Source organism: Rhinolophus ferrumequinum, chromosome 19 (genome assembly GCF_004115265.2).
Source record: "Rhinolophus ferrumequinum isolate MPI-CBG mRhiFer1 chromosome 19, mRhiFer1_v1.p, whole genome shotgun sequence".
In the NCBI taxonomy this organism is placed as follows: Eukaryota; Metazoa; Chordata; class Mammalia; order Chiroptera; family Rhinolophidae; genus Rhinolophus; species Rhinolophus ferrumequinum.
In genome coordinates this window covers 39,532,107-39,552,308 of record NC_046302.1, presented here as the reverse complement: position 1 = coordinate 39,552,308, position 20,202 = coordinate 39,532,107, and the positions used below count along the sequence as shown (strand labels likewise).

General features: G+C 52.6%; 1 protein-coding gene and 1 pseudogene across 3 annotated transcripts in view; one reads left to right on the top strand and one right to left on the bottom strand.

Annotated features, from left to right (window-relative positions):
* LOC117011682 (developmental pluripotency-associated protein 2-like) overlaps positions 1 to 3,012 on the bottom strand; it is a 91,772-nt pseudogene extending 88,760 nt beyond the window's left edge.
* Positions 1 to 20,202, top strand: part of ZBTB7C (zinc finger and BTB domain containing 7C) — a 328,531-nt gene that overhangs the window by 170,231 nt on the left and 138,098 nt on the right. For all 3 annotated transcript variants that reach the window (XM_033087865.1, XM_033087863.1, XM_033087864.1), the window contains one exon: positions 17,905 to 17,966. The gene's annotated coding sequence lies outside the window, so the exon portion shown is untranslated. The remainder of the gene's footprint in view (positions 1 to 17,904; positions 17,967 to 20,202) is intronic.

Here is a 20,202-nt window from a genome sequence, read left to right as displayed (position 1 = left end):
GCAGCGCATGCCACGTGGTCCTTATCTTCCAGGATTGTGCTGTAGATCAGGAGGCAAGGGACAAGCTACACGCGGAGGGGGTCCCTAAGCCAGACTCAGGACACCTGAGCTCCAGGTCCGACTCTAGCATCAAAGGACTCCAACCTTTCCAACATGTGCCTTCCCACTCTGCATAAGCCTTGCCTCCTGGCGAAATTACAAGGGGGAATTAGTTGTTCTCTGCAGTGCCATCCAATTCTGAGGTTGTACCGTAGAAACAGTCCAGAAGGGAACATTTGTGAGCAGTGGTCAAGTGAGCAGTGGAGGTAGGAAGAGGGGTTTTATTTAGCTGGAAAGAGCAGTGCGGGTGGGGGGTTGGGAAGGTTCATGGGGGTCTTGAGTGGGTCTTGAGTGAGAGTTAAGTGGGCCTGGGAAGAGTCAAGTGGATGGAGAAGAGGGGACCTGTGCCCTCCTGTAACTACTGTCTTTTCGGGGACCCTCTCCGCACTGAAGACTGTGACCTGATGGAGTGGCCTGGCTGTAAATCAGAGATGGAAAGGATGCAAACGAGAGTGGGCACCTTGGAAAGAATGGGTGAGGACCACGCGGTGAGGGTCCCTATCTACCAGATGTGCGAGGGAGGCCTCACACTGTGGCTGACAGGTCAGGACCCCTGGTTCAGGCTCAGAGACCCAGGGCAAGGGCTGAGCAGGGCCAACAGCTGTCACTGAAAACTCACCAGAGAAGTCCTGGGTGGAGGAGACTCTCCTCCTTTCAACCCTGTACTGCAGAGACCACTTGAGGGATGGTCTTTCCTTCATTAACTTCCATGGAGCTCCTGTCTGGTGGCTGGATGCTGGGGATATAACGATGAGTAAGACAGAACTGCAGCCTTTGGGGTGCAATGGGTGTGGTGGTGGTGCTAAGCCCAGGACCACAGGAATACCCAGCCCAGATAGTGGGGACTAGGGTGGCCATGGGTGGGGGTAAGCAATGGGTGGGGGTGGGCAGCTGGGGCCTAGTGGCAGGGCTGAGGTGGGAAATGAGGCCAGGAGCTCAGGTGGGGAGACGGTGGGGCGCTCAGTCTGGAGGTTCCTGCGGAGGTGGAGAAGGCAACCCCGCTCTCGAGCCCTGCCCCCTGCCCAGGGCCATAGGTGCCAGGTGCCCGTGGGTACCCCTTGACTCCTGGGGCAGGCTGTGGGTGAGAGGGTATCCAGCGAGTCATCTTCTGCCTCTGCTCAGGACGTGCCAATGTCAACAGTGTGGTCAGTATCTGAGCTGCTTTCCTTCTGTGTCCTCCCACAGGCTGTCTGTGGCAGGACAGGGCGGGGCAGGAGGGTGGGGAAGCAGTGACAAAGGGCTAGGGCACACACACAGCCTGCCCGCTGGCTGGCATCCGAGAACCAGGGCGGGCCTGGAAGTGGTGCGGGCCCTAGCTTCATTAGCGTCAGCACCCGGCCCCTCAGCCCACTGCCACCCAAGGCCCTGCCCGCAGGCTCGTCTTGCCGGCCTCATCTCCCTCCTCTCCAGCCTGGCGGGGCCTCCTTCTTTGCTCACCCCCGTCTCCACCCCAAATGTCTCTATTGGTTTGCTTTCTCTCACCTAAAAGATTCCAATTTGTCCCTGTCTGTCTCTCTCAATCCCACCCACCCCTTGAGTTCCAGTCCTTCTCAGCCTCCCCAGGCCTCAGCAGCCCCCATTCTCGCTGCACAGGTGAATCCCCCAGATCCCAGCCTTCCCCAGTTGGCTTCAGAGTGCCTCTGTGCATGTGTCCCTTGCCCGCAAGCGTCTGCAAGGCCATGGAAGGCAGTGTCCCCTGTCCTGCCTCCTTCCCAGCCCCAGCCCCAGCCCCGATATACAAAGGGGCCAAGAGCAAGTGGTCCAGCCTGGTGGTATCACCCAGGTGTGACTTCCAACTAGGAGAGACCCCGGACAAGCCACTCCCCTTTGGGGTAGGGAGGCCATCAAGTCACAAAGGAAGCCGGTGAGCTGGAGGCTGGGGGAGCTGCATGCAGCTACAAAGGGTAGAGCAAGAATTAATACAGGGAGTCCAGGTGACAGCTGGCTGTGCCTCAGATTTATGCAGCAACCTGGGTTTTTTTCCAGGGAAATATGGAACAAAGGCTGCTAGGAATCTCGGTGTCAGAAAGGGATGCGGGCCTAGGATTAGAAAAAGTTGCCTTTGATTTACGCAGTAGCGTGATGGGGACTCAGGTGTTGGTGTTTGGTTTTTGTGCCTTTTTGTATGTCTAGAACGCTTCATAACAAATTTTAAAAGAAAGCGGTGCCTGGGGCCAAGACAAAGAAGGTGGCTCTGGAAAAGGTAGAGGGAAGAGGCAGGAGGAAAGGCAGGACAGCCGAGGGCGGAAGCGGAAGTAGAAAGCTGCCCAGAAACTCCAAGGCAGGACTCGCTGGGGCTCCGCCCGGAGTTGGCCGCGTGTGGACAGGGAGTGAGCCAGGGCGGATGCCATCGTAGGAAAGGACGACAGAGGAGATTTGAGCAAGTGTGTCAGGGCACAAACGTCCCGCTCTGTGGCCTGCCAGTCCCCGGGATTGTTTGTCCCAGGCTCGTCATGGGATGTCCAGGCGCTTAGGCATGACTGTTGGAAGAGAGGGGAAAGTTCCTTTATTGTCCTTGTTATTTAAAAAAAAATTTTAAGTAGATGAATCTCTTTTCCAGAATCAGAGCTTCTGACGACTAGGGGGAATTATTCACTTTCCCAAAGTGAAGCACGTACAACGCCATGCCGTTAACGGGCGGAACGAGACGAGGTGTTCGGCTGTTTGGAGCTCTGCTGTGTAGAGAGTGGAGCTCACCTGCGCAGGTGTGGTGACTGCGTTCAGCTCGAGGCGTGTTCTATCTGCACCTGGCTCTGGGCTCCGAGAGGGCAGCTCCCAGGGCGGTGGGGACTTCCGCTTCCTGGGGCCATGGTGAGCCTCTGGCGCTGGCCCCTCCTCCAGTTGGTTGCTTTGCAACAGGGTAGGAGGGGGCTGGGCTGCATGTCGACTGCCCCACAGGGAGCCCACCCACATTTTGCCCACCTCCCAGGCTACTTGGATCACAGGGCTGTCATTTAGATGGGTATTGGCGAGAGCCTGAGCCAGGATGGGGGCAGATGGCTGATGGCAGCTCTGGGCTGTGCTTCTGTGGGGGCACGGTGTGCCCGTTTCTTCTCCGAGGTGTTGCTGGTAAAAAGGATCCATTTCCTGCTCAAGGGCACCTTTCTGCTGGAAGACTCTCCTCTAATGACTCAGTGGATTTCAATACTGTTTTTGAGAAAACAGCAATAACAGGCCAGCAACCAGCCCCTGGGTTTAGATTTTACGCCTGATGCCGATAGTTAAGCGGTGTGTCATTGCTGCCTGCTGTCGGTTGGCATGGTGGTGTATCGACGAGCAGTCTGGCTCCTTGGGCAACACCTGGACTTGCCATCCTCCTCTTGCCCAGGTACAGCCTGTGCTATGGACACCAGCTACCCGGGGCCATTCGCTGTGACTAAATATGGAGCGTGGGTCACAAAGTATGTCTGGGTGGGGTTTTCTGACACGTGAACCTGAAAGGGGTCACAAAAGAGACCAGATGGGAGGTGTGGGTGATATTATGTAGCCTGTACCTGTGAAAGGGTTCTTTGCTGGTTCTTCATGACTGTCCGCTCAGTAGGGTTGGTTGGAAAACCGATGTCTGGAGTTGCGAGCTGTGGATGCGGCGTCCCAGTTATTGTACTCGAGTAGAGTGGAGTGGAGTGGGGAAGCACCTCAAAGGGGAGTGGGAGCTGAAGGTTGTTAAGAAGAGTGTGTAGGACTTGCTAGAAGCTCCTAGCACTGCCATCAGAGGCAATGCGAGCACTGTAGAGGAGCCTGACCCCGAAATAGGCAGTGTGCTAGGGACTGGCTTCCCAGGCAGGGTGGGCAGTGTGTTCGGGTGTGTCCTGAGCAGAGGAGGGGACCCGGTGAGGTAGAGGTGTGTGAGGCAGGATGCAGTCTGGCTCATGGGACCGGAAACCGCACCAAGAGCAGCCCAAAGCTCAAGGAGGGACCTACTGGGGAAACATGGTGACCTGGCCACATCCATGGATCTCTGCCCCCTTCCTAGTCATCCCCTCACCCGTGGCATTAAAAAAAATTGACAAAGCCCAACTCTGCAAGGACAAAGAAAACGGGCGAAGAGGGGACAGCAGGTGAGAGATGTCAGCAAAACTGCGGAGGCTTGAAAGTCTATGGATGGACAGTTACTCATTTAGCAAAGGAGAACTGAGGTCACTTGCTTTGAAGATGGAGGAAAGGAGCCACAAGCCAAGGAATGTGGGCGTCCTCTAGAAGCTGGAAAAAGTGAGGAAATGAGTTCTCTTCTCCCTGAGAGCCCTCAAAAGGAATGCGACCCTGTCAACACCCTGATTTTAGCCCAGTGACAGAGACCCATTTCAGATTTCTGACCTCCAGAATTAGAAGATACCACATTTGTATTGTTTTAAGCCACTTAGTTGGTGGTAATTTGTTACAGCAGCAGTGGGAACTCGTGCCGTATGGGATCCAGGAAATAAGGGGTTGACTGTAAGAAGTCCCAGGTGACAGCTGTGCGGAGGGCTCAGGTCCAGGCTGGAGTTGGAGGATGGGAACCTCTAGATAGGATGACTGCTGGAAAAAGCCCAAAGGAACTGACAGATTCCATTGTTTTGGGAGGGATTTTGCAGCTCTGGCAGTCAGTTTGCATGTCAATAAGTGTTAGGTGCATATGAAACCATTTTTCACACTAGAGAAAACAAATTATGCCAAAAAGGAGCTATCGTGTGGTTCATCCACGAGCAGTAGGTACACAGTCACGATGCTGTGACCACTGACAAGTGATTTAACCAAAAATGGTGCTGTCACTCTATTGGGAAGACACAGAAGACAGAAACGTGGGTTTAGTGGAGGTGGGGTTGGGGGCATAAGAGAGAAGACCTCATCTTCCATTATGGGGCACTAACAGATAATAATAGCTAAAAGTGGAAAGTAGGGGCCGGCCCGGTGGCTCAGGCAATTGGTTGGAGCTCCGTGCTCCTAACTCTGAAGGCTGCCGGTTCGATTCCCACATGGGCCAGTGGACTCTCAACCACAAGGTTGCCAGTTCAATTCCTCGAGTCCCGGGGGGATGGTGGGCTCCGCCCCCTGCAACTAAGATTGAACACAGCACGTTGAGCTGAGCTGCCGCTGAGCTCCCGGATGGCTCAGTTGGTTGGAGCGCGTCCTCTCAACCACAAGGTTGCCGGTTCGACTCCCGTGAATGGCACCCTCCACAACTAAGGTTGAAAGGACAACAACTTGACTTGGAAAAAAGGCCTGGAAGTACACACTGTTCCCCAATAAAGTCCTGTTTCCCTTCCCCAATAAAATCTTTAAAAAAAAAAAAAAGTGGAAAGTATAGAAATAGTAATATATAGCCTGTCCTATGAACTGAGTTGTATCCCCTCAAAATTCATAGGTCGAATCCCTAACCTCCAGGGTGACTGGACTAGGAAGTAGTTAAGAATTAACTGAGGTCATAAGGGTGGGGCCCTGATCTGATAGGATTAGCGTCCTTATGACGAGAGACACTACAGAGCTCATTCTCTCTTCACTGTGTGAGGAAACAGCGAGAAGGTGGTTGTCTGCAATGCAGGAAACAGGCTGTCAGCAGAAACCAAGTTAACTAGCACCTTGACTTTGGACTTCCTAGCCTCCAGGACTATGAGAAATAAATCCATGTTGTTTAAGCCACCTAGTCTATGGTATTTCGTTATGGCCGCCCTGGCTAACTAAGGCAGCATGGCGTTTAGAAACATGGCAGTAAAGAACAAAAGAAATAGCTAAAATAATTGAGTGCTTATCTCTGAGAATTGGGACTCTGTGGGGAGGGCTGGAGCAGGGACTGCTATTTTTCATTGTTGGGCTTTTAGTACTTTTGATTTTTCAAGCCATGTATATGCATTAGGTTGCTTTTTAAAAAGTTAATTAAAAAACTCTAGAGGGAATATATTGGTTTAGGTAAATGAAAAGTTCAGAAGCAAGGTGATCTTCAGGAGTAGTTTGATGAAGTCTCCAGCGCCATTTTTCTGTAGCTCAGTGTCCTCTCTGAATTCTTATAGTAACAAAGTGGCTGCAGCAGCTCCAGGCCTTACATGTGCCCTCCACAACTCCAGGGATGGAGCTTCTCTCCCAGAGGTCCCAAGCACACATCTCCTTGCATCTTTTGTGATAGCATTTGTTCCAGTCACCATGGCCAGGAAGCTGAGCTGAGCTAACCAGCTTAAGCCAAACACGACCAATTCCTGAAACACATTGGCTGTGGGGAGCAGGTAGTAATCAGGGAGGAAACTGGGGTTCTCCTACTAAGAGGAACGGGAAAATGGTGGGTGGCTCAAAATAGCAAATGTCCACTACAAATGTGTTCCTTTTGGGAGTATTTTCCTTCTTCTCCTTGTGAGTTGTCCGTGCCTGCTAATACTTATGATTGATTGGTTGGTTGGTTGGTTGGATGGCATATAAGTTAAATGTTAATTTATGCTCTGTGTGACCCGTGAGATAGGGAAGACTGTGTAGAGAGAAAATGACTTTGATGAGGGAGGTTGAAAGAGGGAGGACATCCCACGCCATATAAAGGGTTTGGGAACACGAAGGAGAAAGTAGAGTCTCATCTTCTTGCAGAAGTGGGCATAGCTGTGACTCAGTTAAACAGGACCAAAAATTTTAGCCTCGGAAAATGGTGTGATTGAGGGACAACTCCTAGACGTTCCCCTGACTCCACATCTCTCCCAGCCAACTTACTCCAGATGCCTGACGAGACAAGACGTCCTTAGAAACTTCTCTGGAAGAATTTCCATTGCCTCTGGGAAGGTGGTACATTTGGCTCTTGCTGGTCATGAAAGCTGTGGCCGTTTGTTTGCCAAATTCTTCCAAGACAGCTGCAATGGGGGAAGCCTTGGGTGTGGGAGGGGAAGAGGGCAAAAGCATCCGGAGGACTGGGGCCCACTCAGCACAGGGTGGAGGTGAGAGAAAGGAGAGCCAAGTGAGGACCAAGGTGGGGGCAGGGCAGCATCAGGTCCTCAGTCCGTGGAGAATGAACCTTCACCTGGGTCCTGAGAAGGGGCGCATTAGGCGATCTCTATACTGCAGTTAACCATCTTGCCAAACTCACCAGCTCTCTCCATTCCGTCTGATGGATGCCTGCAGCTGGAGAAACATGTGGGGCAAGAAGGTAGCTGTCCAAAACATCCACCACGGCTGCTCCCACCAGCTGAGCTGAGTGCTTTCCTAAAGACAGCTGGCTTCGTTCCCAAATCTGTTTATGCCAGTGGAACTTGCTATTGTAATTATGCAATTTAATTAAGTAGTATACAAACCAATTAAACACCATTGCAAAAAAGAAAAAAAAAAGGGAAAAAAAGTTGTTCCTATAAAAACTAAGTTGAAGCTTAGGAAAAACCCAAAAATGACTAGTCATTTTTGAAAAATGCTGTTGAGTTAGATATGGGTGAAACAGCTATGAAAAAGGTTAGGGTGATGTCGAAAAAGCAGAGGAGACTTTTGCACTCAGATTATTTTACAAGTATATTTAATTTCTCATTCCACTTAAAAACAGCTGTAATTGGAAATGGTACGCAGTGTCGTATGAGTGGGTTTTATGCGAGAAAAACAATAGCAACAATTCCACCCAGGACATGCAAGTTAAAGGAAAGGTCTTGGCTTTACATCCAAAGTCTGGTGAATGGATGTACAAGTGTACATTAGATTTTAAAATGTTTCACTTAGCTGACCAATCATCTCAGCTAAGACGATTTCTATCATATCATGTTTGCATGGGCTTTAGCTCCTGGAAACTCGCTCCCACCCCTGTGACTCAGAGGCTGGTATGCTGGGCGAGAGTACATTTTTGGGCCACAGATGCTTCGTTGGCTGGGTTCCCCAGAACTGGCAGAATTGGGAGTAGCTGAGGGGAAGCAGGAAGAAAGTTGGGGATATCTTCAGCCTGGCCAGTCCCTCTGCTCTCTCCCAGATATTTTCCCAGGGGCCTGAAGCTGCTATCCAGCCTCCACTCTCTCTGTTCTCCCCCCAGACCATCGCAGTGGGGGTGGGTGATTCTACAAACTGCCTAAGATTTAAGCCCAGAGGTGGCATTTGGGGTTCTTTATCTGCCCTCATAGTCACGTCTTCTCTGCACACACCCTCTGTTCCACGAGACCTGAGAAGTCACTGCCCCAATTGTACTGGACTCACTCTTGCCTCTGCAACTTTGCTCAGTCTCCCCTTTTTAGACTGCCCTTTGCCCCTACTCTCCCTATGCTCCCCATCCTTCAAGCTTCCGCTTACTGTCTGCCGCCTCCAGGAAGCCCTTTCTGGTTACCCCCTGAGCTTATTGCATGTACCACCCTCCTGCACTTAGTCTTGAGGGCCGTGTTATCTTTCTAAGATATGGGGAGAGTTTAGGTGATGAGTGGAGGTTTTCACCCAGGTTCATTGGCCAAATCACGCTTCCCCCAGCTATGAAAATGGAGTTCTTCTCAGGCTCCTTTCTGGATTTTATTTCAGACACCCCCACCCAACAATCACCATCCTACACGATTGCACAAATCCCACCATTGCTCTTGCAAAGACCTAGAAATTCAGGAGTATTTGCCCTGATGGTGACGTAGAAGCTGATGTGGGAGAACCAGTGAACTCCCCAAGGGCTAAGGAGACTTTCTCGAGCCCTGGGTCCCTAGTACTACAGGGGGGATCGCAGGAGTCCATTCACCTGGGTTCTTTCCAGCAACTTGAAATCAGAGACACCCTGTAAGCAAGGCCCGGGGGTATCGGGGGTATCGGGGGAGGGGACGGACAGGAGATGAATGACACAGAACGGTACCTGCCCTCCAGAGCTGATGAGCTGATGGGGGAGATGGCCACACACACGAGGAACGCAGACACGTGAGACGTAAGAAGCTGAGCGCAGTGGGGTATCCTGCAGACTTCTTGCAGGAGGCGGGGTCTGAGGTGGGGAACCCTGGGGGCGGGTAGAGCCAGATACTGAGTTCTTATATTTCACGCGGATGCATGTAGTGCTCCCCCTGGGCCTTTGCTTGGTGTGATAGCCTCTCTCAGGACTGTTTCTGACACCTCCTCCTGGGAGGGCAAGCTGGGTGGTAGAGGCAGGCCTCTCTTTCCCAAGTCACGCCATGGAAGTTCCAGAAAAGAGCCCTAACTGGGTTTTCCCAAGCCCCAAAGGTTGAATGACACTGCAGGGGTGACTCATCCTGCTTGGCCTGGAACAGCCACTGTATGCGTGCTGTCCCTGGATAACTATTAATAGTGTCCCCTTTCACTCTCAGAAGGGTCCCAGTTGGGCCAATGAAATGTATGGCTTCCTTACCAAGGCTCCATGTTGGGAGGGAGTGGTCCAGTGCCAGGGAGATAAGGGGCAGGAGCTGGGGGACACACCCTCTGAGCCCCTTCTCCCAGGGGCTCCCCTTCTGCTGTAGGGGTCGCCTGTCCCCTTTGCAGATAGCTATCCATTACCCCATCCGCACTGCCTCTGTGTTACTTGTCATTGTGTCGCTGTCGGATTAGTTGTCACTGTGATGCAGAGTGAACAGTGGAGTTCAAAAATAAAAGGTAAAATTAATCCCTTTCCCAGGGGATCAACTTTTCCCTCTCCCTGAGAGGGGGCTGGAAATGGCTCGGCTCTGAGAGAAAAAAGGGCTGGCGTTAAGGGTTCCTGTCACAGTGGACACCCGGGGGAGATAGAGTTTTCTGGAAAGCAGGTGTCGATAGAAGGAGGAATGTGAGTGATAGGACTTGGGGCGCCAGGAAAGAAGGCCAGGGGCGAAACCCCCAGCGGCAGGAGAAGGTGCCTGAGGTCACAAAGGCACAGCAGGCTTGCCTCCCATCGTGCTGTCTGGAGCTCCGAAGGCCGCCATTCCCTGCCTGGTATCAGCCCCTACAAGGACTGGCAGGCCTTGCGCCCACTGCCCTCTGGTTTCCCCTCCCAGCACTTGCCCACAGCCTCGAAATCCCAGCCCCACTCAGCAAGAGAACCAGGTGGGCAGGGTTGGGGGTCCCACTGAGGCAAATGCCACAGCAGCGTCTCCTCCCACACCATCAGCCAATGAAATCAGGCACAGAGGACCACCGTGTTAGACCTATGAGACACCCTACCTCCCCTCACCTGCTGGGGTGCTGTCTCCCTGGGCCCAGCACACGTGAAGACTCCCTCTAGCTTTCTTTCTTTTCCTTGTGTTATAGAAAGAACGCTCCTCTTTTTTCCCAATGGGGAACTGTTAGTCAATATTATAACGCTGAATATTCTTTGTCATTCCCTTGTGCCCACCTGTACTCTGACTGAGAATTAACCATCCCTGCTCCACCAGCCAGAATGCAGGGGGGAGGACCCTTCAACGGCCACCCTCCCCCTTCCTAAGCCCCAGCAGTCCGTGGGGCAGGCCGCTGGGGGCCAGGGGTCTGACCGGCCATCTCCTTCTCAGCTGCTCCAGGCCTGTCAGCTTTCGCTCAGATTTGCCCAGCCCCAGGAACACTTCACTGAGGCTAGAAAAAACCAAATGTGCGTGACTGAGCAACCGGGTCGAGGCTGGGCAGCCTGACCAGGGAGAGCAGGCCTTTCTTCCTTGGACAGGCTCTCTTCCCCTCCCCCTTTCCCAGGCGCAGGCCCCAACTGTTGGCTTTGGCTCCTGGCTCAGACCTCCCTCCTTCTCAGGGCTATTTTAAGATTCTAGGCCAAGTTCACAGAAATTGGGAATTCTAAGGGGCCATCACCCCTAAACCAATGACTGAAGGAGGATTTGGTTGCCCTAGAAGACGGTTCCCAGGGACACACAGGCTCACAAACGTCCCTCCCTTCACCCCCTCTCTGAATCAGATCAGACCAAACTGCCTTGGTACCAGGCTGGGCTCGGTGGGATGAGCCAGACCCCAGTTCACTCTCTACGAACACTTCCTGGGTTTCCCTGAGGCGCCTCCCTGTCCGACTCCTGGACCCAGGGCCTTTATTCTTCTTCCACCTCCCCGCCAGCCCCACAGGCCGCTTGGCAATGATTCCACACACTTGCCACCTTGTTTCAGGGCATGCCGGCCCCTCAGCCCTTCCCAGCCGGAGCTGGGGCTTGTCCATCGTACTGGGCGGGGGCTCAGGGCTGAGCACACGAGCATGTGCCGGGTACGCCCCCTCTGAGTGGCCCCATGACCAAATACAAGGTCTCTCCTAGGTGTGTCACTTGCACCTGACTTCTGCTCTTCATTCTGTTTAGCAAGTACTTTGCTGAGGGCTTCGGGAGGCTTACAATCAGCTCCTTTCCTTTAAGGGGGATGGCAGGACGCGTACCAGTAGTCACTATTTAATTCAGTGTTTATCGAGCACCTACTGTATCTGGATTGGGGGTGGAGGGAACAGGAAAAGGCTGGGCAGAGTCTGGCTTACAGGCGGGGCGGTGAGTCTCTTTCTGACCTCTCCTCGGCCAGGCAGGGCGGGTGAGCCTGGCACCGGGCATGTGCTCAGAGAAGACAAATTAAGTCTGAGTCATTGCCCAGTAGCTAGAGCCGTCCTGGTTGCTGGGATGCACAGTCCTGTTTGTGTCACGAGCTGGGGGTCCTGCTGGCCCCCCCCCACTTGGCTTTCCCACACCGTCGCTAACATTTTGGCTGGGCGTGGTGGTACTTCCAATTGGGGGGATCATGCTGGTCTCTGGCCCCTCCTCTAAGTCCCCAGCATGGGACCTGGACTTCCAATCCCGGCTCAGTGATGACCTGTACTGATTGGCCTGAGTGTTGTGTTTGGCGGTGATTAACTTTTTTTAGAATTAATAGACTGTTTTTTTTTTTTAGAGCAGGTTTAGGTTTATAGAAAAGAATGAGCATTAAGTACCGAGAGTTCTTACATACCCCCTTTCCTCCCTCCTCCCCTCAAGTTTCCCCTGTTCATTAATATCTGGTAATTGTGTGGTGGTGGTTCATTGGTTACAATCGAAGAACTAATATTGACGAATCATAGTCACCCAGAGTCCATCAGTTACATTAGGGTTCACTCTTGGTGTGGCACCCTCTGCGGGCTTGGACAAGTGTGAAATGACATGTACCCCCCATTTCAGTACCATAAAGAGTGGTTTCACGGCCCTAAAACACCCCTGGGCTGTGCCTATTCATTTGTCCTGTCTTCCCCCTGGAAACCACTGATCTTTTACTGTCTCCATTGTCTCGCCTTTTCCAGAATGTCGTATAGTTGGAATCAGGCAGTATATAGCCTTTTCAGATTGGCTTCTTTCACTTGTAATATACATTCAAGTTCCCTGCATGTCTTTTCAAGATTGATAGCTCGTTTCATTTTAGTGCTGAATAATATTCCATTGTCTGCATGTACCACCGCTTGCTTACCTATTCACCTCTGGAAGGATACCTTGGTTGTTTCCAGTGTTTGGCAGTCGTGACTAAAGCTGCTGTAAACATCCACGTGCAGGTTTCTGTGGGGACGTAAGTTTCCAACTCCTCTGGGTAAATACCTAAGAGTACAGTTGCCGGATCCTATGGTAAGAGTATGTTTCTCTTTGTTAGGAACTGCCAAGCTGTTTTCCAAAGTGGCTGTACCACTTCGCATCCCAGGGTGTTGATTTTACTATCAGAGAAAAAGCTGATTTCAACCCACCCAACACAGCTTCCGAAGGATTCTCCTTGTCACCACCGACCCTGGGCTGATCAACCTGAGCCCGTCCCCTGCACCCCACCCCACCCCACCCCACCCCCTAGCCTCTTCTTGTCAATTGCTGGGCGGCCCCTAGCCCCGCAGCACTTCCCACAGGAGTACAGTCAGCGCTCATTCTGTGTCAGTCCCATGCCAGGCGCTGGGGACTTAGCCGTGATCACAGCATTCAGTGTCTCAGCTCAGGGCGCTCACCTGCCAGGGAAAAGCTGGTCCCGATGACCTCACCTGAAAACACACAGAATGGTAGGCCTTGTGCCAAATCTTTCCCTCCATCTTCTCATTTAATCCTCGCTTCCACCCTGTAAGGTAACAAGGTAGGGGCCATCATTCTGCCCATTTTGCTGGAGAAGATTTGAAGCAGAGAGAGGTTAAGTCATTTACCTAAGGACACACAGCTTGTCAATGACAGGAACAGTCTGACTCTAACTCACGAGGCACTGTGGCCTCCTGAGAGCGGTGGGGCCCTGCAGCACGTCCCTGTCCCCTGAGAGCACTTCTCATGGCTTCTGCTCCTCCCTGTGGGGCTCGCCAGGGGGGCAGAGCCAGTCACTTCAGTATCATGGGGAGAGGGGGTGTGGGGTGCGTATCAAAGGACCGGATCCCATCCCTGCATGTTTGCCGAAGGGCTGCTGTGGCGGCTCAGAGGAAGCAGGACACAGCCTGACGCTGCCCTCCCACCAATGTGAGGTGCCTGTGTGCAGATCCCGGGCCGCAGAGTCTGGTTCTGGACTGGTCCTGGGCGGGACTTTGGACGATTCATTTGCCCAGTCTGTAAAGTGAGGGATCTAGAGGGTTCCTCTCAGCAGACATTTTTTTTTTGAAACAGCCAAGAGACTCTGAGAACAATGCCATTGTTGTGTCACAGGCTGATTGTAAGCGCCGCAGCAATTCCTAGAAGAGAAAGGTGAGGCAGAGTTTTTTTAAAAAAAGGGAAAAAGAAAAAAGAAAAGATTTTATGAATTTGCATCAGATCTCAAGGCTGCCTCTCCACAAAGGCTGGGGATGAGCGGATGGTCTTTTTCCAAAGGCCACAGGGGCCAAGGCCACGACTTGGTTTGAGCACGGCCGGTACTTGCCAGCTGGATGACTCTGAGAAAGTCACTCAGCTTCTCTGTGCCTCTGTCTGCTTGACTATCCACCCTCCCGGAGAGAATCTGTGGGCAGGGACCACACCTTTTCATGTGTGCGTCCCCAGAAAGGAGCAAGACCCTGGGATACAGCAGGTACTCCGTCAGGGAGGGAAACCTGTCCTCCCCGCCCCCCGACAGATTTGTGGGAAAGTACAGATGGTCCCTGACTGAGGATGGTCTGACTTAGGATTTTTTGACTTTACAATGGAGTGAGAGCGACATGCATTCAGGAGAAAATGTAGTTCACGTTTTGAATTGCGATCATTTCCCGGGGTTGGGGATTTGCGGTCTGTCATTCCTCGTGACGCTGGGCCGTGGCCGTGAGCTGCAGCTCCCACTCAGGCACGTGACCGCGAGGGTGAGCCGCCCGCACTCTGCAGTGCAGTATGAAGTGCATTTGTGACTTAACGATACTTTCGACTCACAGCAGGGTTATCGGGTCGTCATCCTACGCTTAAGTCCTTTTGAAGTCACAAAGCATCACACAAATATTAGTTAATGTTAACTAATAGTAATGCTGATGTTAGCATTGCTATTGGATTCTTCGTCATAGTTTTGATTCACACCTAGACTTCTTATTGCTACTGAAAGCCAGGAGTGACCCGCAGGTGGGGGCGTGGGTGTCCCTGGGCTCACATTTGCAGACAGATGTGGGCCTCCCACTGCCCAGCGTGTCCTCTACACTTGGGGCGGAGAGAAGAGGGGATGAGGACAGAGAAAGGGAGGGAATCTCAGATTGCATCATGCGGTTCAGGGCCAGCTCTCTCCCCGGGGCAGCCGGCTGGAGCCCGAGCCCTCGTCTCCTTACAGGCTGCTTCCTTCTTGCCGCGGGGAGAACCACGGGCATCTGCCCGCAGAGGTCTAGCCCTTGAGAGCACTGGCTGGTCACAGAGCCAAGGGCTGGGGCGACAGGGCCTGGATGATGCCCTTTGGCCTATGTCCAGCCATTCCTGGGATTCAAGAAGACAAGTTATTAGTCTGGAGCGTTCCTTAATGATCTAATGAGAGCCAGGCAGCCAGATTGTCGGGTTGGAGAGCCCCCGGGTCAGGGTCTGGAGAGGCACCTGAAATACTTAAGGCTCTTTTCTTGGCTGAGGGGGCGAGAACTCTTACCGTACCTCCCCAAAAGTGAGGTAGGGCCCAACACCTGGTAGGATGGGTGGGGCTAGGGGAGTGGCTGTTAGCTGGGAAAGTTGCTAAGTTCACACTTTCACCTCAAATTGTAATTTTATTTTTGTTTAAGTTGGAAGGGACCTTAGCAACCACTCCCTCCTTTTGCAGAGAAGACTAAGGCTTGGAGAGGCGAAGAGGCTTATCCAGAGCTTGGGCTCCTCCTGTCTCCTAAGCCTGGATTAACCCCCACCTCCTGCCTTTTTTTTTTTTTTTTTTTTTACTTGTAACACTATTTTTTAAGGTTTCAAGCACATTCCAAGAAAAAAAAATCAGGACACTGAAAAAAATGATCCATGCTATTTATTCACTCTCACTCGGAGAAGCTATTAGCTCTAATGACCTTTCCAAATTAATAAAATCTGTAAATGCTCAATTGTTTATCGCACACATTGAGTTACACCTCGAAATGACTGGAGGGAGATGCACGTCCGCCTAGAATATTTAGCTGCAGGGCTACGCAGCCAGCAGATGCACTGTGTCCCCGGGTCAGGGAGGCTGTGGTCAGATTCCCTGAGAAAGAGGCAGGACCCTTCCACCCTCCCAGAGCCTTGAGAAGCAACCCACCGTGTGCTCAGCCCTGAGCCAGGGCCTGTGACAGCCAAAAACTTTTGTGAGAGGTCCTGTTCAGGGGTCCTGCCAAGGATTTCTTGGGAGAGGTGACATTTTCAGACAGGAACATAGGATAGTACCTAAGCAAGTGCTTCGTGACAGACTACGCCATTCAGAGACAGCAGAAGTGGGGGGTTTCTGGAAGGTTTTGTAGAGGAGATGGGACTGATGGAGGTCCATGAGAAAGAGGATTAGGTCAGGAAAGGGCTGTCTAGGCAGGGAGCCCGGGGTGAGCAGAGGGTACGGAGGAGAGTGTCATTGGAGCCCTCGTGCCTGAGGGAGGAGGCAGGCAGGGGACATGGTTTGAGTGGAAGGAGGCCACCGTCCAGAAGGCGAGGGTGGAGCTGGGCATTGGAGAATCCTGTATCTCAGTCCTCGGACACCTCCTTCGGACTGGAAGGCACACGCTCCACGCTTACAAGCCACGGCTGTCCCTGGCCCTGACTCACACGGTCCAGTTTGTCCTCGAGCCCTGGTGACAGTCTCCCCATCTGAGAGTGTGAATGGCACAGGCCACTTCCAAGATGAAACTGGACAAAAGTCTTATGGAGAAACGCTGTGTGTTGTGCTATTACCGCAGGGCCCTTTTTAAAAACTGTGGTAAAATATACATAACATAAAATGTATCATGTTAACTATTTGAAAGTGTACAGTTAGTGGCAGTAAGGACGGTCACATTTCTACCCCGTCTCGTCTTCACCACCGTCCGTCCGTCTCTAGAATGTTTCCATCTTCCCAGACTGAAACGCTGTACCGTTAAATGCGAACTCCCCATTCTCCACTCCCACCAGCTCTTGCTCATCTCTGTTCTACTTTCTTTCTCTCTGTGTGGCTACTTAGGAACCTTCTATAAGTGGAATCGTGCAATGTTTGTCTGCTTCTGAATGACTGGCTTATTTCACGTAGCCTTCGAGATTCATCCATGTTGCAGCACGTGTCAGAATTTCTTTCCTTTTTAAGGCTAAATACAGTTCCATTCTATGCATGTACCACATCCAGTTTCTCCATTCGTCCCTCAGTGGACACTTGGGTGGCTTCCATCTCTTGCTTATTGTCGGTAATGCTGCTATGAACATGGGCGTGTAAGTCCCTTGCGGGAGGATTTTGAGCCTTTAAAAAAAAAATGCATCCGGCTTTCAGACGATCAGGTCCGATCGGCTGGTCCTCACTGCACGAGAAGCAGACTGCCAGCTGGCCATTTCCCACGAGTTCAGGCTCTTACGCTGTGAGCAGAGCCCTTCGTTACCCTGTGCCAGGGACACAGATGGAGGGCTGGACTCGGGCGCGCGGGGCTTTTGTCCACACCACACTCAGCTGCTTCCGTCCACCTGCTAGCCGGTGTCCAGGCCTCTTTCCCTTCACCTCTTCTCCTGAAATGCCTCATTCCTGTTGAATCTGTCCCTCGCTAAGGTAGCAAGTGCCTTGTGCTCTTCCTGACGGAGTTCTGTCCCCCACCTTCTAAAACATATTTCGCCAGGCTTGTAAAAGCCAAGGGAAATCCCTCCCGCACCTCTGTCCCTCCTTGGCCTCCCTTATCCAACGCCCCCTCAAAAAAAAAAAGAAGAACTGAAGGACATTCTGTCTTGAAGCATCACTACCTCTGGGCATTAATTGCCTGTACAGATCCCTAACTCACTTAAAACACATTAAAGTGGTGACACACGCGGGCAGAAAGGCAGGCAAATTCACACTTCAGGTTGGCATTGTCATTAACTCAAGTCTTGGGTGTCACCTCCCTCCCGCACTGAACGCCCTGCCTGCCCCGCAGTCAACCTCCGCAATGCATTCTCTGGCCTTTGTTGGTGTGTGTCAGCTCTTGAACATTATTTAAATGTAGTTTGGGGCCCATGCATGCAATTACCATTGTGTTATTATTCAGAACCAGATTGTTAAGATTCAGGCAGCTGTACAAGGAGATGCCCTGTGCTGTGAGGTCCAATTTAGGAGGGCCTTCCGAGCTGGCGGGCAGGGTTGCTAGGCAACCCCATGCTACAGAAGAGGAGGCCTCACTCCAGAGTGGGAAGAAGCCCAGCGCCTTCAGGGAATTGGAGGCAGTGGTCAATCTGAGACTGGCATGGCTACGGGAAGGGGGAGGGAGGCGGCGTGGACCGAGCCCGCGGCTGGGAGGGGTGGGATCCTGTGGGGAGCCAGGGGCGCCCACCCAACTAGCACACAGTGTTCCTGGGAGGGGAGCGTGCTTCTGGGCGTGAGAATGCAGAGAAGGTGCAGAAGCCCGAGGTCGGCCAGGAAACTACCGAAGGATGCCCAGAGCAGATGCTAATATGCTTCTCCGTCCCTTTCTTCTCTTTGCAGGAAATGAGCAGGTTTGCAGAGACACTGTTCGCCTGAAATTTAAGACGAAGGCGTCGTTGCTTGTGAGTATGAATTTTGCTTTTTTAGGTCTGTGGTTTGACCGTATTCCTGGGGAGTGGGCAGGTTTCCCTGTTTGGGGAAGGGAGCGTGACCTGGATGGAATCGACTTTCGGTTCTTCTGGAAGGTGTCTTTGGCTGGGTGGGGCTGGACCCAGGACTGCGAAGCTTGAAGTTGAAGGCTCACGGTCTGAACCCCAGCTCTGTCCTCTGAGAGGAGAGTGAGCCCCCTGGCTCACGGAGGAGATTCCTCCCTTGCGGTTGATTGGCGTGCCCGAGAGCAGGACTCCTCTGGGCATAAGGAAGCTGCGCATTTTCTTCACTCTGGAGCCACAAACAGTTGGTACACGTCTAAGTTTGCTGTAGGTGGGCCCTGTTTAGAACAGTAAATCCTCATCTAGGCCATTTACCAGTGGGTTAAACTGAGCGCCATTGTATGACCTAATCCATTCCCTAACCTGAGAGGATTATGAGTCACGGAGTAGCTGGCAGTATTGGGAGGGCCTGAGAAACACAAGAGAAGCAGCAGGCCGGGGCTCTGTTATAGGCGAGCTTCAGGTCGGTGTGGGAAGAGAAGACATCTGCACGTGAGACCGTTCAAGAACTTTGTGAATGGGCAGGCGGTCCTGCTCTGCCCTCACGGCACAGGCAGAAGCGCTGGTTCAGGGAGCAGCAGGGAGGGAAGACTTTCTGGGGAAAGAGAGACGTGTACTGGGCTGGTGGAGGAGGTAGGAACAGGCAGAGGTGCCAGGAGGGGAGCACCCCATGGCCTGCGTGGAGGGTGTCACAGGCTTGGGTCTGAGGGGCATGGGGGCACCACGGGTGAGGCTGGGCACGGCCCGGGGTGAAGGGCTCGCCATGGCTTCGTGAATGGTCCATGTGCAAAGAATCAGGATGGAATAAAGTATCCCTCATCTAGGTACATCAAAGTAAGTTTGGGCCAGTGTGCCTGTGACTCACTGTGTGAAAATGGCCGCATGAGGTTTTCAGCAAATCCAAGGTTGTATCTGATATTAATATATACACTGGACAGATTGCAGGAAGTTTGCGTTGAGGATCCTCCCTATATCTCAGACACACACGCACACACAGCCTTCACCAGACAGCTGCCACCGAGGGCCATCAGACACCCCTGAGATCAATGATGGGACACACCCTGAGCTCCAGGTAGACAGGTACCAGGACGGTGCTCCCAACATCCACTTACATGTCCCTGGAGCTGCCTCTCCCTCAGGGAGCTCTAGGCCCTATGCCCAGGTTGAGGGGCAGCTGGGGCTTATTTATTTAACAAAGGTTCACTAGTTATTTGCTCCAAGCCAACAGGGACGCTAGCTGGTTCTACATCTCACGCACAACAACCGGTATTTACGTCGCATTTCCAGTTTGCCGCATGCTTGGCTCATTGCCTCATATAAGTTTCACAGAGGCTCCATTGGGTCTTGCCATTTTGCAGATGAGGAAGCTGAGGCTCACAGGTAGTGAAAGATTTTGTTCAAATTCGCTCAGCTAATAAGTGGTAGAGCTGACATTCACGCTGACTTTCTGAGGCATGTAACTGGCTATCTGATTATGGGGCAGGCTTTCTGGGTCTGCGCCTGCTTCCTGCTCGTTCCTCCTGGGGAAGAAGAGTACTTATGCGTTCCCACAGGGGTCTAGTCAGGGAACTCAGTTGTGGATGGCCAGTGTTTTGCTGTGCTGGTGTTCAGGGATGTATGGTGTGAGCCAGCTGGGCTTTGGCCAAGCGGGAAGGTGGGTATGGCCCTCAAAGAGGAAGGCTCCGGTGTGCTTCTACCTCCAGGGACAACCCTCTGGAAAGACAGGGGGGCTCCACTGGGAGACACTGGTGACTGATTTCGGTTGGATTCCCTAGAAGCAGAGCCCGAGGCAAGGATTGAGGTGCATTGGGTGTATCAAGGGAGAATTTCTAGGGGAAACTTGGAAGGGAGAGAGAGGAGAGCAGAATACGGAAGGAGGAGCTGAGCAAGGATGTGCCAGGGCAAGTTTCTCTTTGACTTGCTCCGAGTGAAATGCGCCGCAGTCGTGTCTGGCGTGGAGGCAAGGGGCAGGTCTCATGTCTCCCCTCGTTTGCCATCGGCACCCAGAATGGTGCTGCCAGGGCAACCTCCAAGTCATGGCCTTGATGGAGAGCAGGGATCCGAGAACACCACCCATGAAAACAGCTGGGGAGTGGGTGCCCCAGCAGGTAAAGGGGACCTGAGTGGGGCATCAGTTGCTTTTACC